At 29.0% G+C, this 18159-nt stretch overlaps 1 non-coding gene and 7 pseudogenes across 1 annotated transcript; 1 reads left to right on the forward strand and 7 right to left on the reverse strand.

Annotated features, from left to right (window-relative positions):
• The first annotated feature begins 5807 nt into the window (after positions 1–5807).
• On the forward strand, positions 5808–5926 carry LOC149652520 (5S ribosomal RNA; annotated as a pseudogene).
• A 225-nt stretch (positions 5927–6151) lies between these two features.
• LOC149652521 (5S ribosomal RNA) lies at positions 6152–6270 on the reverse strand (annotated as a pseudogene).
• Positions 6271–6393: 123 nt separating this feature from the next.
• Positions 6394–6496, reverse strand: LOC149652522 (5S ribosomal RNA; annotated as a pseudogene).
• A 135-nt stretch (positions 6497–6631) lies between these two features.
• On the reverse strand, positions 6632–6750 carry LOC149652523 (5S ribosomal RNA). Its single transcript, XR_016371436.1, has one exon. It is a non-coding gene; the product is annotated as a 5S ribosomal RNA (ribosomal RNA).
• A 123-nt stretch (positions 6751–6873) lies between these two features.
• Positions 6874–6992, reverse strand: LOC149652524 (5S ribosomal RNA; annotated as a pseudogene).
• Positions 6993–7115: 123 nt separating this feature from the next.
• On the reverse strand, positions 7116–7218 carry LOC149652525 (5S ribosomal RNA; annotated as a pseudogene).
• Positions 7219–7353: 135 nt separating this feature from the next.
• Positions 7354–7472, reverse strand: LOC149652526 (5S ribosomal RNA; annotated as a pseudogene).
• An 840-nt stretch (positions 7473–8312) lies between these two features.
• On the reverse strand, positions 8313–8431 carry LOC149652527 (5S ribosomal RNA; annotated as a pseudogene).
• Positions 8432–18159: the final 9728 nt, after the last annotated feature.

An 18159-nucleotide genomic window follows, 5' to 3' on the forward strand; every position in this document is an offset into this window, starting at 1 on the left:
AAAACATGCGATTTTTTCGGTACTTTTTTGAATGCATTTTTTTCAGGAGAAATTTTTGACCGAATTCAGCTTAATTCCCTATAAAAAACTCATTAAAAGTGATTTCATCTCGATTGAACAATAAATATAAATGTACCTCGATTTTTAATAACATTTTCAAAATCGACGTTTCACGACCAAAGAAGCATATTTTGAGTATTTCTTCACTATTTTCAAAAATAACCACTGAAACCATTATTTTTATACTTTTTGCTTTAATTCAAGAAAATGAAACGATATTCATTCAACAAACTGTTAAAATTCAATTTTAAATAAGAAATCGTTGTCACGGATTTTGTATCTTGAAGAAAAAAAACATGCGATTTTTTCGGTACACTTTTGAGTGCATTTTTTTCAGGAGAAATTTTTGACCGAATTCAGCTTAATTCCCTATAAAACACTCATTGAAAGTGATTTCATCTCGATTGAACAATAATTAAAAATGTACCTCGATTTTTAATAACATTTTCAAAATCGACGTAACTCGGCCTAAGAAAAACATTTTGAGTATTTGTTCACTGTTTTCAAATATAACCACTGAAACCATTATTTTTGTAATTTTTGCGTTAATTCAAGCAAATGTAACGATATTCATTCAACAAACTGTTAAAATTCAATTTTAAATAAGAAATCGTTGTCACGGATTTTGTATCTTGAAGAAGAAAAACATGCGATTTTTTCGGTACTTTTTTGAATGCATTTTTTTCAGGAGAAATTTTTGACCAAATTCAGCTTAATTCCCTATAAAACACTCAATAAAAGTGATTTCATCTCGATTGAACAATAAATTAAAATGTACCTCGATTTTTAATAACATTTTCAAAATCGACGTAACTCGGCCTAAGAAAAACATTTTGAGTATTTGTTCACTGTTTTCAAATATAACCACTGAAACCATTATTTTTGTAATTTTTGCGTTAATTCAAGCAAATGTAACGATATTCATTCAAAAAACTGTTAAAATTCAATTTTCAGTAAGAAATCGTATTCACGGATTTTGTCTTGAAGAAGAAAAACCTGCGATTTTTTCGGTACTTTTTTGAATGAATTTTTTTCAGGAGAAATTTTTGACCGAATTCAGCTTAATTCCCTATAAAACACTCATTAAAAGTGATTTCATCTCGATTGAACAATAAATAAAAATGTACCTCGATTTTTAATAACATTTTCAAAATCGACGTTTCACGGCCAAAGAAGCATATTTTGAGTATTTCTTCACTATTTTCAAAAATAACCACTGAAACCATTATTTTTATACTTTTTGCTTTAATTCAAGCAAATGTAACGATATTCATTCAAAAAACTGTTAAAATTCAATTTTTCAATAAGAAATCGTTGTCACGGATTTTGTATCTTGAAGAAGAAAAACATGCGATTTTTTCGGTACTTTTTTGAATGCATTTTTTTCTGGAGAAATTTTTGACCGAATTCAGCTTAATTCCCTATAAAACACTCATTGAAAGTGATTTCATCTCGATTGAACAATAATTAAAAATTTACCTCGATTTTTAATAACATTTTCAAAATCGACGTTTCACGGCCAAAGAAGCATACTTTGAGTATTTCTACACTATTTTCAAATATGTTCACTGAAAGCATTATTTTTATACTTTTTGCTTTAATTCAAGCAAATGTAACTATATTCAATCAAAAAACTGTTAAAATTAAATTTTTCAATAAGAAATCGTTGTCACGGATTTTGTATCTTGAAGAAGAAAAACATGCGATTTTTTCGGTACTTTTTTGAATGCATTTTTTTCAGGAGAAATTTTTGACCGAATTCAGCTTAATTCCCTATAAAACACTCATTAAAAGTGATTTCATCTCGATTGAACAATAAATAAAAATGTACCTCGATTTTAATAACATTTTCAAAATCGACGATTCACGGCCAAAGAAGCGTATTTTGAGTATTTCTTCACTATTTTCAAAAATAACCACTGAAACCATTATTTTTATACTTTTTGCTTTAATTCAAGCAAATGTAACGATATTCAATCAAAAAACTGTTAAAATTAAATTTTTCAATAACAAATCGTTGTCACGGATTTTGTATCTTGAAGAAGAAAAACATGCGATTTTTTCGGTACTTTTTTGAATGCATTTTTTTCAGGAGAAATTTTTGACCGAATTCAGCTTAATTCCCTATAAAACACTCATTAAAAGTGATTTCATCTCGATTGAACAATAAATAAAAATGTAACTCGATTTTTAATAACATTTTCAAAATCGACGTTTCACGGCCAAAGAAGCATATTTTGAGTATTTCTTCACTATTTTCAAATATAACCACTGTAACCATTATTTTTATACTTTTTGCATTAATTCAAGCAATGTAACGATATTCATTCAAAAAACTGTTAAAATTCAATTTTCAATAAGAAATCGTTGTCACGGATATTGTATCTTGAAGAAAAAAACATGCGATTTTTTCGGTACACTTTAGAATGCATTTTTTTGGAGAAATGTTTGACCGAATTCAGCTTAATTCCCTATAAAACACTCTTTGAAAGTGATTTCATCTTGATTGAACAATAATTAAAAATTTACCTCGATTTTTAATAACATTTTCAAAATCGACGTTTCACGGCCAAAGAAGCATACTTTGAGTATTTCTTCACTATTTTCAAATATGTTCACTGAAACCATTATTTTTATACTTTTTGCTTTAATTCAAGCAAATGTAACGATATTCAATCAAAAAACTGTTAAAATTAAATTTTTCAATAAGAAATCGTTGTCACGGATTTTGTATCTTGAAGAAGAAAAACATGCGATTTTTTCGGTACTTTTTTGAATGCATTTTTTTCAGGAGAAATTTTTGACCGAATTCAGCTTAATTCCCTATAAAAAACTCATTAAAAGTGATTTCATCTCGATTGAACAATAAATATAAATGTACCTCGATTTTTAATAACATTTTCAAAATCGACGTTTCACGACCAAAGAAGCATATTTTGAGTATTTCTTCACTATTTTCAAAAATAACCACTGAAACCATTATTTTTATACTTTTTGCTTTAATTCAAGAAAATGAAACGATATTCATTCAACAAACTGTTAAAATTCAATTTTAAATAAGAAATCGTTGTCACGGATTTTGTATCTTGAAGAAAAAAAACATGCGATTTTTTCGGTACACTTTTGAGTGCATTTTTTTCAGGAGAAATTTTTGACCGAATTCAGCTTAATTCCCTATAAAACACTCATTGAAAGTGATTTCATCTCGATTGAACAATAATTAAAAATGTACCTCGATTTTTAATAACATTTTCAAAATCGACGTAACTCGGCCTAAGAAAAACATTTTGAGTATTTGTTCACTGTTTTCAAATATAACCACTGAAACCATTATTTTTGTAATTTTTGCGTTAATTCAAGCAAATGTAACGATATTCATTCAACAAACTGTTAAAATTCAATTTTAAATAAGAAATCGTTGTCACGGATTTTGTATCTTGAAGAAGAAAAACATGCGATTTTTTCGGTACTTTTTTGAATGCATTTTTTTCAGGAGAAATTTTTGACCGAATTCAGCTTAATTCCCTATAAAACACTCAATAAAAGTGATTTCATCTCGATTGAACAATAAATTAAAATGTACCTCGATTTTTAATAACATTTTCAAAATCGACGTAACTCGGCCTAAGAAAAACATTTTGAGTATTTGTTCACTGTTTTCAAATATAACCACTGAAACCATTATTTTTGTAATTTTTGCGTTAATTCAAGCAAATGTAACGATATTCATTCAAAAAACTGTTAAAATTCAATTTTCAGTAAGAAATCGTATTCACGGATTTTGTCTTGAAGAAGAAAAACCTGCGATTTTTTCGGTACTTTTTTGAATGAATTTTTTTCAGGAGAAATTTTTGACCGAATTCAGCTTAATTCCCTATAAAACACTCATTAAAAGTGATTTCATCTCGATTGAACAATAAATAAAAATGTACCTCGATTTTTAATAACATTTTCAAAATCGACGTTTCACGGCCAAAGAAGCATATTTTGAGTATTTCTTCACTATTTTCAAAAATAACCACTGAAACCATTATTTTTATACTTTTTGCTTTAATTCAAGCAAATGTAACGATATTCATTCAAAAAACTGTTAAAATTCAATTTTTCAATAAGAAATCGTTGTCACGGATTTTGTATCTTGAAGAAGAAAAACATGCGATTTTTTTCGGTACTTTTTTGAATGCATTTTTTTCTGGAGAAATTTTTGACCGAATTCAGCTTAATTCCCTATAAAACACTCATTGAAAGTGATTTCATCTCGATTGAACAATAATTAAAAATTTACCTCGATTTTTAATAACATTTTCAAAATCGACGTTTCACGGCCAAAGAAGCATACTTTGAGTATTTCTACACTATTTTCAAATATGTTCACTGAAAGCATTATTTTTATACTTTTTGCTTTAATTCAAGCAAATGTAACTATATTCAATCAAAAAACTGTTAAAATTAAATTTTTCAATAAGAAATCGTTGTCACGGATTTTGTATCTTGAAGAAGAAAAACATGCGATTTTTTCGGTACTTTTTTGAATGCATTTTTTTCAGGAGAAATTTTTGACCGAATTCAGCTTAATTCCCTATAAAACACTCATTAAAAGTGATTTCATCTCGATTGAACAATAAATAAAAATGTACCTCGATTTTAATAACATTTTCAAAATCGACGATTCACGGCCAAAGAAGCGTATTTTGAGTATTTCTTCACTATTTTCAAAAATAACCACTGAAACCATTATTTTTATACTTTTTGCTTTAATTCAAGCAAATGTAACGATATTCAATCAAAAAACTGTTAAAATTAAATTTTTCAATAACAAATCGTTGTCACGGATTTTGTATCTTGAAGAAGAAAAACATGCGATTTTTTCGGTACTTTTTTGAATGCATTTTTTTCAGGAGAAATTTTTGACCGAATTCAGCTTAATTCCCTATAAAACACTCATTAAAAGTGATTTCATCTCGATTGAACAATAAATAAAAATGTAACTCGATTTTTAATAACATTTTCAAAATCGACGTTTCACGGCCAAAGAAGCATATTTTGAGTATTTCTTCACTATTTTCAAATATAACCACTGTAACCATTATTTTTATACTTTTTGCATTAATTCAAGCAATGTAACGATATTCATTCAAAAAACTGTTAAAATTCAATTTTCAATAAGAAATCGTTGTCACGGATATTGTATCTTGAAGAAAAAAACATGCGATTTTTTCGGTACACTTTAGAATGCATTTTTTTGGAGAAATGTTTGACCGAATTCAGCTTAATTCCCTATAAAACACTCTTTGAAAGTGATTTCATCTTGATTGAACAATAATTAAAAATTTACCTCGATTTTTAATAACATTTTCAAAATCGACGTTTCACGGCCAAAGAAGCATACTTTGAGTATTTCTTCACTATTTTCAAATATGTTCACTGAAACCATTATTTTTATACTTTTTGCTTTAATTCAAGCAATGTAACGATATTCATTCAAAAAACTGTTAAAATTCAATTTTCAGTAAGAAATCGTATTCACGGATTTTGTGTCTTGAAGAAGAAAAACCTGCGATTTTTTCGGTACTTTTTTGAATGAATTTTTTTCTGGAGAAATTTTTGACCGAATTCAGCTTAATTCCCTATAAAACACTCATTGAAAGTGATTTCATCTCGATTGAACAATAAATTGTTTTATATATATATATATTGTTTTATAAAGATGAAAGTTAATTAAATTAAAATTATTAACTAGCACTCTCGGCAACGGCCATATCACGCTGAATACACCGGTTCTCGTCCGATCACCGAAGTTAAACAGCGTTTAGCGCAGTCAGTACTTGGGAGGGCGACCACTTAGGAACACTGTGTGCCGTTAGCTTTTTCACTTTTTTTTTCCTCTTTTAAATTCCAATAACGTCGGCGATCGGACGAGAACCGGTGTTCTCAGCGTGATATGGCCGTTGCCGAGAGTGCTAGATAATAATTCGAACTTAAATTAAGTGAGACAAATTAACCTTCATCTTTTTAAAACAATAACAAAAAGAAAATATGTTTGCTTTTTTCAAATCTATTGGAATTTAAAAGAGGAAAAAAAATGTGAAAAAGCTAACGGCACGCAGTGTTCCTAAATGGTCGCCCTCCCAAATACTGACTGCGCACGACGCTGCTTAACTTCGGTTATCGTACGAGAACCGGTGTATTCAGCGTGTTATGGCCGTTGCCGATAGTGCTAGTTAATAATTTGATTTAAATTAACTTTCATATTTATAAAACAATAACAGAAAGAAGATATGTTTGCTTTTTTTCATATCTGGTGGAATTTGAAAGAGGAAACAAAAGTGAAAAAGCCAACGGCACGCAGTATACCCAAGTACTGTATGCGCTCGACGCTGCTTAACTTCGGTGATCGGACGAGAACCGGTGTTTTCAGCGTGATATGGCCGTTGCCGAGAGTGCTAGTTAATAATTCGAATTTAAATTAAGTGAGACAAATTAACCTTCATAATTTTAAAAGAATAACAAAAAAAAACATGTTTGCTTTTTTCATATCTATTAAAATTTAAAAGAGGAAAAAAAGTGAAAAACCCAACGGCACGCAGTGTTCCTAAGTGGTCACCCTCCCAAGTACTGACTGCGCTCGACGCTGCTTAACTTCGGTGATCGGACGAGAACCGGTGTATTCAGCGTGATATGGCCGTTGCCGAGAGTGCTAGTTAATAATTTGAATTTAATTAACTTTCATCTTTATAAAACAATAACAAAAAAGAAGATATGTTTGCTTTTTTCATATCTATTAAAATTTAAAAGAGGAAAAAAAAGTGAAAAAGCCAACGGCACGCAGTGTTCCTAAGTGGTCTCCCTCCCAAGTAGTGACTGCGCTCGACGCTGCTTAACTTCAGTTATCGGACGAGAACCGGTGTATTCAGCGTGTTATGGCCGTTGCCGATAGTGCTAGTTAATAATTTGATTTAAATTAACTTTCATCTTTATAAAACAATAACAGAAAGAAGATATGTTTGCTTTTTTTCATATCTGGTGGAATTTGAAAGAGGAAACAAAAGTGAAAAAGCCAACGGCACGCAGTATTCCCAAGTACTGTATGCGCTCGACGCTGCTTAACTTCGGTGATCGGACGAGAACCGGTGTTTTCAGCGTGATATGGCCGTTGCCGAGAGTGCTAGTTAATAATTCGAATTTAAATTAAGTGAGACAAATTAACCTTCATAATTTTAAAACAATAACAAAAAAAAACATGTTTGCTTTTTTCATATCTATTAAAATTTAAAAGAGGAAAAAAAGTGAAAAACCCAACCGCACGCAGTGTTCCTAAGTGGTCTCCCTCCCAAGTACTGACTGTGCTCGACGCTGCTTAACTTCGGTGATCGGACGAGAACCGGTGTATTCAGCGTGTTATTGCCGTTGCCGAGAGTGCTAGTTAATAATTTGAACTAAATCAACTTTCATCTTTATAAAACAATAACAAAAAGAAGATATGTTTGCTTTTTTCATATCGGGTGGAATTTAAAAGAGGAAACAAAAGTGAAAAAGCCAACGGCACGCAGTATTCCCAAGTACTGACTGCGCTCGACGCTGCTAACGTCGGCGATCGGACGAGAACCGTTGTTCTCAGCGTGATATGGCCGTTGCCGAGAGTGCTAGATAATAATTCGAATTTAAATTAAGTGAGACAAATTAACCTTCACCTTTATAAAACATTAACAAAAAGAAAATATGTTTGCTTTTTTCATATCGGGTGGAATTTAAAAGAGGAACTAAAAGTGAAAAAGCCAACGGCACGCAGTATTCCCAAGGACCGACTGCGCTCGACGCTGCTAACGTCGGCGATCGGACGAGAACCGTTGTTCTCAGCGTGATATGGCCGTTGCCGAGAGTGCTAGATAATAATTCGAATTTAAATTAAGTGAGACAAATTAACCTTCATCTTTATAAAACATTAACAAAAAGAAAATATGTTTGCTTTTTTCATATCGGGTGGAATTTAAAAGAGGAAACAAAAGTGAAAAAGCCAACGGCACGCAGTATTCCCAAGTACTGACTGCGCTCGACGCTGCTAACGTCGGCGATCGGACGAGAACCGGTGTTCTCAGCGTGATATGGCCGTTGCCGAGAGTGCTAGTTAAAAATTCGAATTTAAATTAAGTTAGACAAATTAACCTTCATCTTTTTAAAACAATAACAAAATGAAAATATGTTTGCTTTTTTCATATCTATTGGAGTTTAAAAGAGGAAAAAAAAAGTGAAAAAGCTAACGGCACACAGTGTTCCTAAGTGGTCGCCCTCCCAAGTACTGACTGCGCTAAACGCTGTTTAACTTCGGTGATCGGACGAGAACCGGTGTATTCAGCGTGATATGGCCGTTGCCGAGAGTGCTAGTTAATAATTTTAATTTAATTAACTTTCATCTTTATAAAACAATATATATATATATAAAACAATTTATTGTTCAATCGAGATGAAATCACTTTCAATGAGTGTTTTATAGGGAATTAAGCTGAATTCGGTCAAAAATTTCTCCAGAAAAAAATTCATTCAAAAAAGTACCGAAAAAATCGCAGGTTTTTCTTCTTCAAGACACAAAATCCGTGAATACGATTTCTTACTGAAAATTGAATTTTAACAGTTTTTTGAATGAATATCGTTACATTGCTTGAATTAAAGCAAAAAGTATAAAAATAATGGTTTCAGTGAACATATTTGAAAATAGTGAAGAAATACTCAAAGTATGCTTCTTTGGCCGTGAAACGTCGATTTTGAAAATGTTATTAAAAATCGAGGTAAATTTTTAATTATTGTTCAATCAAGATGAAATCACTTTCAAAGAGTGTTTTATAGGGAATTAAGCTGAATTCGGTCAAACATTTCTCCAAAAAAATGCATTCTAAAGTGTACCGAAAAAATCGCATGTTTTTTTCTTCAAGATACAATATCCGTGACAACGATTTCTTATTGAAAATTGAATTTTAACAGTTTTTTGAATGAATATCGTTACATTGCTTGAATTAATGCAAAAAGTATAAAAATAATGGTTACAGTGGTTATATTTGAAAATAGTGAAGAAATACTCAAAATATGCTTCTTTGGCCGTGAAACGTCGATTTTGAAAATGTTATTAAAAATCGAGTTACATTTTTATTTATTGTTCAATCGAGATGAAATCACTTTTAATGAGTGTTTTATAGGGAATTAAGCTGAATTCGGTCAAAAATTTCTCCTGAAAAAAATGCATTCAAAAAAGTACCGAAAAAATCGCATGTTTTTCTTCTTCAAGATACAAAATCCGTGACAACGATTTGTTATTGAAAAATTTAATTTTAACAGTTTTTTGATTGAATATCGTTACATTTGCTTGAATTAAAGCAAAAAGTATAAAAATAATGGTTTCAGTGGTTATTTTTGAAAATAGTGAAGAAATACTCAAAATACGCTTCTTTGGCCGTGAATCGTCGATTTTGAAAATGTTATTAAAATCGAGGTACATTTTTATTTATTGTTCAATCGAGATGAAATCACTTTTAATGAGTGTTTTATAGGGAATTAAGCTGAATTCGGTCAAAAATTTCTCCTGAAAAAAATGCATTCAAAAAAGTACCGAAAAAATCGCATGTTTTTCTTCTTCAAGATACAAAATCCGTGACAACGATTTCTTATTGAAAAATTTAATTTTAACAGTTTTTTGATTGAATATAGTTACATTTGCTTGAATTAAAGCAAAAAGTATAAAAATAATGCTTTCAGTGAACATATTTGAAAATAGTGTAGAAATACTCAAAGTATGCTTCTTTGGCCGTGAAACGTCGATTTTGAAAATGTTATTAAAAATCGAGGTAAATTTTTAATTATTGTTCAATCGAGATGAAATCACTTTCAATGAGTGTTTTATAGGGAATTAAGCTGAATTCGGTCAAAAATTTCTCCAGAAAAAAATGCATTCAAAAAAGTACCGAAAAAAATCGCATGTTTTTCTTCTTCAAGATACAAAATCCGTGACAACGATTTCTTATTGAAAAATTGAATTTTAACAGTTTTTTGAATGAATATCGTTACATTTGCTTGAATTAAAGCAAAAAGTATAAAAATAATGGTTTCAGTGGTTATTTTTGAAAATAGTGAAGAAATACTCAAAATATGCTTCTTTGGCCGTGAAACGTCGATTTTGAAAATGTTATTAAAAATCGAGGTACATTTTTATTTATTGTTCAATCGAGATGAAATCACTTTTAATGAGTGTTTTATAGGGAATTAAGCTGAATTCGGTCAAAAATTTCTCCTGAAAAAAATTCATTCAAAAAAGTACCGAAAAAATCGCAGGTTTTTCTTCTTCAAGACAAAATCCGTGAATACGATTTCTTACTGAAAATTGAATTTTAACAGTTTTTTGAATGAATATCGTTACATTTGCTTGAATTAACGCAAAAATTACAAAAATAATGGTTTCAGTGGTTATATTTGAAAACAGTGAACAAATACTCAAAATGTTTTTCTTAGGCCGAGTTACGTCGATTTTGAAAATGTTATTAAAAATCGAGGTACATTTTAATTTATTGTTCAATCGAGATGAAATCACTTTTATTGAGTGTTTTATAGGGAATTAAGCTGAATTCGGTCAAAAATTTCTCCTGAAAAAAATGCATTCAAAAAAGTACCGAAAAAATCGCATGTTTTTCTTCTTCAAGATACAAAATCCGTGACAACGATTTCTTATTTAAAATTGAATTTTAACAGTTTGTTGAATGAATATCGTTACATTTGCTTGAATTAACGCAAAAATTACAAAAATAATGGTTTCAGTGGTTATATTTGAAAACAGTGAACAAATACTCAAAATGTTTTTCTTAGGCCGAGTTACGTCGATTTTGAAAATGTTATTAAAAATCGAGGTACATTTTTAATTATTGTTCAATCGAGATGAAATCACTTTCAATGAGTGTTTTATAGGGAATTAAGCTGAATTCGGTCAAAAATTTCTCCTGAAAAAAATGCACTCAAAAGTGTACCGAAAAAATCGCATGTTTTTTTTCTTCAAGATACAAAATCCGTGACAACGATTTCTTATTTAAAATTGAATTTTAACAGTTTGTTGAATGAATATCGTTTCATTTTCTTGAATTAAAGCAAAAAGTATAAAAATAATGGTTTCAGTGGTTATTTTTGAAAATAGTGAAGAAATACTCAAAATATGCTTCTTTGGTCGTGAAACGTCGATTTTGAAAATGTTATTAAAAATCGAGGTACATTTATATTTATTGTTCAATCGAGATGAAATCACTTTTAATGAGTTTTTTATAGGGAATTAAGCTGAATTCGGTCAAAAATTTCTCCTGAAAAAAATGCATTCAAAAAAGTACCGAAAAAATCGCATGTTTTTCTTCTTCAAGATACAAAATCCGTGACAACGATTTCTTATTGAAAAATTTAATTTTAACAGTTTTTTGATTGAATATCGTTACATTTGCTTGAATTAAAGCAAAAAGTATAAAAATAATGGTTTCAGTGAACATATTTGAAAATAGTGAAGAAATAGTCAAAGTAAGCTTCTTTGGCCGTGAAACGTCGATTTTGAAAATGTTATTAAAAATCGAGGTACATTTTTAATTATTGTTCAATCGAGATGAAATCACTTTTAATGAGTGTTTTATAGGGAATTAAGCTGAATTCGGTCAAAAATTTCTGCTGAAAAAAATGCATTCAAAAAAGTACCGAAAAATCGCATGTTTTTCTTCTTCAAGATACAAAATCCGTGACAACGATTTCTTATTGAAAAATTTAATTTTAACAGTTTTTTGATTGAATATCGTTACATTTGCTTGAATTAAAGCAAAAAGTATAAAACTAATGCTTTCAGTGAACATATTTGAAAATAGTGAAGAAATACTCAAAGTATGCTTCTTTGGCCGTGAAACGTCGATTTTGAAAATGTTATTAAAAATCGAGGTAAATTTTTAATTATTGTTCAATCGAGATGAAATCACTTTCAATGAGTGTTTTATAGGAAATTAAGCTGAATTCGGTCAAAAATTTCTCCAGAAAAAAATTCATTCAAAAAAGTACCGAAAAAATCACAGGTTTTTCTTCTTCAAGACACAAAATCCGTGAATACCATATCTTATTGAAAATTGAATTTTAACAGTTTTTTGAATGAATATCGTTACATTGCTTGAATTAAAGCAAAAAGTATAAAAATAATGGTTTCAATGAATATATTTGAAAATAGTGAAGAAATACTCAAAGTATGCTTCTTTGGCCGTGAAACGTCGATTTTGAAAATGTTATTAAAAATCGAGGTAAATTTTTAATTATTGTTCAATCGAGATGAAATCACTTTCAATGAGTGTTTTATAGGCAATTAAGCTGAATTCGGTCAAACATTTCTCCAGAAAAAAATGCATTCAAAAGTGTACCGAAAAAATCGCATGTTTTTTTTCTTCAAGATACAAAATCCGTGACAACGATTTCTTATTTAAAATTGAATTTTAACAGTTTGTTGAATGACTATCGTTACATTTGCTTGAATTAACGCAAAAATTACAAAAATAATGGTTTCAGTGGTTATATTTGAAAACAGTGAACAAATACTCAAAATGTTTTTCTTAGGCCGAGTTACGTCGATTTTGAAAATGTTATTAAAAATCGAGGTACATTTTAATTTATTGTTCAATCGAGATGAAATCACTTTTAATGAGTTTTTTATAGGGAATTAAGCTGAATTCGGTCAAAAATTTCTCCTGAAAAAAATGCATTCAAAAAAGTACCGAAAAAATCGCATGTTTTTCTTCTTGAAGATACAAAATCCGTGACAACGATTTCTTATTGAAAAATTTAATTTTAACAGTTTTTTGATTGAATATCGTTACATTTGCTTGAATTAAAGCAAAAAGTATAAAATTAATGGTTTCAGTGAACATATTTGAAAATAGTGAAGAAATAGTCAAAGTAAGCTTCTTTGGCCGTGAAACGTCGATTTTGAAAATGTTATTAAAAATCGAGGTAAATTTTTAATTATTGTTCAATCGAGATGAAATCACTTTCAATGAGTGTTTTATAGGGAATTAAGCTGAATTCGGTCAAAAATTTCTCCTGAAAAAAATGCATTCAAAAAAGTACCGAAAAAATCGCATGTTTTTCTTCTTCAAGATACAAAATCCGTGACAACGATTTCTTATTGAAAAATTTAATTTTAACAGTTTTTTGATTGAATATCGTTACATTTGCTTGAATTAAAGCAAAAAGTATAAAAATAATGGTTTCAGTGAACATATTTGAAAATAGTGAAGAAATAGTCAAAGTAAGCTTCTTTGGCCGTGAAACGTCGATTTTGAAAATGTTATTAAAAATCGAGGTACATTTTTAATTATTGTTCAATCGAGATGAAATCACTTTTAATGAGTGTTTTATAGGGAATTAAGCTGAATTCGGTCAAAAATTTCTCCTGAAAAAAATTCATTCAAAAAAGTACCGAAAAAATCGCAGGTTTTTCTTCTTCAAGACACAAAATCCGTGAATACGATTTCTTATTGAAAATTGAATTTTAACAGTTTTTTGAATGAATATCGTTACATTGCTTGAATTAAAGCAAAAAGTATAAAAATAATGGTTTCAATGAATATATTTGAAAATAGTGAAGAAATACTCAAAGTATGCTTCTTTGGCCGTGAAACGTCGATTTTGAAAATGTTATTAAAAATCGAGGTAAATTTTTAATTATTGTTCAATCGAGATGAAATCACTTTCAATGAGTGTTTTATAGGGAATTAAGCTGAATTCGGTCAAACATTTCTCCAGAAAAAAATGCATTCAAAAGTGTACCGAAAAAATCGCATGTTTTTTTTCTTCAAGATACAAAATCCGTGACAACGATTTCTTATTTAAAATTGAATTTTAACAGTTTGTTGAATGAATATCGTTTCATTTTCTTGAATTAAAGCAAAAAGTATAAAAATAATGGTTTCAGTGGTTATTTTTGAAAATAGTGAAGAAATACTCAAAATATGCTTCTTTGGTCGTGAAACGTCGATTTTGAAAATGTTATTAAAAATCGAGGTACATTTATATTTATTGTTCAATCGAGATGAAATCACTTTCAATGAGTGTTTTATAGGGAATTAAGCTGAATTCGGTCAAAAATTTCTCCTGAAAAAAATGCATTCAAAAAAGTACCGAAAAAATCGCATGTTTTTCTTCTTCAAGATACAAAATCCGTGACAACGATTTCTTATTGAAAAATTTAATTTTAACAGTTTTTTGATTGAATATCGTTACATTTGCTTGAATTAAAGCAAAAAGTATAAAATTAATGGTTTCAGAGAACATATTTGAAAATAGTGAAGAAATAGTCAAAGTAAGCTTCTTTGGCCGTGAAACGTCGATTTTGAAAATGTTATTAAAAATCGAGGTAAATTTTTAATTATTGTTCAATCGAGATGAAATCACTTTCAATGAGTGTTTTATAGGGAATTAAGCTGAATTCGGTCAAAAATTTCTCCTGAAAAAAATGCATTCAAAAAGTACCGAAAAAATCGCATGTTTTTCTTCTTCAAGATACAAAATCCGTGACAACGATTTCTTATTGAAAAATTTAATTTTAACAGTTTTTTGATTGAATATCGTTACATTTGCTTGAATTAAAGCAAAAAGTATAAAAATAATGGTTTCAGTGAACATATTTGAAAATAGTGAAGAAATAGTCAAAGTAAGCTTCTTTGGCCGTGAAACGTCGATTTTGAAAATGTTATTAAAAATCGAGGTACATTTTTAATTATTGTTCAATCGAGATGAAATCACTTTTAATGAGTTTTTTATAGGGAATTAAGCTGAATTCGGTCAAAAATTTCTCCAGAAAAAAATTCATTCAAAAAAGTACCGAAAAAATCGCAGGTTTTTCTTCTTCAAGACACAAAATCCGTGAATACGATTTCTTATTGAAAATTGAATTTTAACAGTTTTTTGAATGAATATCGTTACATTGCTTGAATTAAAGCAAAAAGTATAAAAATAATGGTTTCAATGAATATATTTGAAAATAGTGAAGAAATACTCAAAGTATGCTTCTTTGGCCGTTAAACGTCGATTTTGAAAATGTTATTAAAAATCGAGGTAAATTTTTAATTATTGTTCAATCGAGATGAAATCACTTTCAATGAGTGTTTTATAGGGAATTAAGCTGAATTCGCTCAAACATTTCTCCAGAAAAAAATGCATTCAAAAGTGTACCGAAAAAATCGCATGTTTTTTTTCTTCAAGATACAAAATCCGTGACAACGATTTCTTATTTAAAATTGAATTTTAACAGTTTGTTGAATGAATATCGTTACATTTGCTTGAATTAACGCAAAAATTACAAAAATAATGGTTTCAGTGGTTATATTTGAAAACAGTGAACAAATACTCAAAATGTTTTTCTTTGGCCGAGTTACGTCGATTTTGAAAATGTTATTAAAAATCGAGGTACATTTTTATTTATTGTTCAATCGAGATGAAATCACTTTTATTGAGTGTTTTATAGGGAATTAAGCTGAATTCGGTCAAAAATTTCTCCAGAAAAAAATGCATTCAAAAGTGTACCGAAAAAATCGCATGTTTTATTTCTTCAAGATACAAAATCCGTGACAACGATTTCTTATTTAAAATTGAATTTTAACAGTTTGTTGAATGAATATCGTTACATTTGCTTCAATTAAAGCAAAAAGTATAAAAATAATGGTTTCAGTGGTTATTTTTGAAAATAGTGAAGAAATACTCAAAATATGCTTCGTTGGCGGTGAACGTCGATTTTTAAAATGTTATTAAAAATCGAGGTACATTTTTAATTATTGTTCAATCGAGATGAAATCACTTTTAATGAGTGTTTTATAGGGAATTAAGCTGAATTCGGTCAAAAATTTCTCCAGAAAAAAATTCATTCAAAAAAGTACCGAAAAAATCGCAGGTTTTTTTTCTTCAAGATACAAAATCCGTGACAACGATTTTTTATTGAAAAATTTAATTTTAACAGTTTTTTGATTGAATATCGTTACATTTGCTTGAATTAAAGCAAAAAGTATAAAAATAATGGTTTCAGTGAACATATTTGAAAATAGTGAAGAAATAGTCAAAGTAAGCTTCTTTGGCCGTGAAACGTCGATTTTGAAAATGTTATTAAAAATCGAGGTAAATTTTTAATTATTGTTCAATCGAGATGAAATCACTTTCAATGAGTGTTTTATAGGGAATTAAGCTGAATTCGGTAAAAAATTTCTCCTGAAAAAAATGCATTCAAAAAAGTACCGAAAAAATCGCATGTTTTTCTTCTTCAAGATACAAAATCCGTGACAACGATTTCTTATTGAAAAATTTAATTTTAACAGTTTTTTGATTGAATATCGTTTCATTTGCTTGAATTAAAGCAAAAAGTATAAAAATAATGGTTTCAGTGAACATATTTGAAAATAGTGAAGAAATAGTCAAAGTAAGCTTCTTTGGCCGTGAAACGTCGATTTTGAAAATGTTATTAAAAATCGAGGTAAATTTTTAATTATTGTTCAATGGAGATGAAATCACTTTTATTGAGTGTTTTATAGGGAATTAAGCTGAATTCGGTCAAAAATTTCTCCAGAAAAAAATGCATTCAAAAAAGTAAAGAAAAAATCGCATGTTTTTTTTCTTCAAGATACAAAATCCGTGACAACGATTTCTTATTTAAAATTGAATTTTAACAGTTTGTTGAATGAATATCGTTACATTTGCTTCAATTAAAGCAAAAAGTATAAAAATAATGGTTTCAGTGGTTATTTTTGAAAATAGTGAAGAAATACTCAAAATATGCTTCGTTGGCGGTGAAACGTCGATTTTTAAAATGTTATTAAAAATCGAGGTACATTTTTAATTATTGTTCAATCGAGATGAAATCACTTTTAATGAGTGTTTTATAGGGAATTAAGCTGAATTCGGTCAAAAATTTCTCCAGAAAAAAATTCATTCAAAAAAGTACCGAAAAAATCGCAGGTTTTTCTTCTTCATGACACAAAATCCGTGAATACGATTTCTTATTGAAAAATTGAATTTTAACAGTTTTTTGAATGAATATCGTTACATTTGCTTGAATTAAAGCAAAAAGTATAAAAATAATGGTTTCAGTGGTAATTTTTGAAAATAGTGAAGAAATACTCAAAATATGCTTCTTTGGCCGTGAAACGTCGATTTTGAAAATGTTATTAAAAATCGAGGTACATTTTTATTTATTGTTCAATCGAGATGAAATCACATTTAATGAGTGTTTTATAGGGAATTAAGCTGAATTCGGTCAAAAATTTCTCCTGAAAAAAATGCATTCAAAAAAGTACCGAAAAAATCGCATGTTTTTCTTCTTCAAGATACAAAATCCGTGACAACGATTTCTTATTGAAAAATTTAATTTTAACAGTTTTTTGATTGAATATCGTTACATTTGCTTGAATTAAAGCAAAAAGTATAAAAATAATGGTTTCAGTGAACATATTTGAAAATAGTGAAGAAATAGTCAAAGTAAGCTTCTTTGGCCGTGAAACGTCGATTTTGAAAATGTTATTAAAAATCGAGGTAAGTTTTTAATTATTGTTCAATCGAGATGAAATCACTTTCAATGAGTGTTTTATAGGGAATTAAGCTGAATTCGGTCAAACATTTCTCCAGAAAAAAATGCATTCAAAAGTGTACCGAAAAAATCGCATGTTTTTTTTCTTCAAGATACAAAATCCGTGACAACGATTTCTTATTTAAAATTGAATTTTAACAGTTTGTTGAATGAATATCGTTACATTTGCTTGAATTAACGCAAAAATTACAAAAATAATGGTTTCAGTGGTTATATTTGAAAACAGTGAACAAATACTCAAAATGTTTTTCTTTGGCCGAGTTACGTCGATTTTGAAAATGTTATTAAAAATCGAGGTACATTTTTATTTATTGTTCAATCGAGATGAAATCACTTTTATTGAGTGTTTTATAGGGAATTAAGCTGAATTCGGTCAAAAATTTCTCCAGAAAAAAATGCATTCAAAAGTGTACCGAAAAAATCCCATGTTTTTTTCTTCAAGATACAAAATCCGTGACAACGATTTCTTATTTAAAATTGAATTT

The sequence above is a fragment of the Phalangium opilio genome, unplaced genomic scaffold (genome assembly GCF_054372755.1).
Source record: "Phalangium opilio isolate 3A_F unplaced genomic scaffold, DU_Popi_V2 ptg000082l_1, whole genome shotgun sequence".
Classification (NCBI taxonomy): domain Eukaryota; kingdom Metazoa; phylum Arthropoda; class Arachnida; order Opiliones; family Phalangiidae; genus Phalangium; species Phalangium opilio.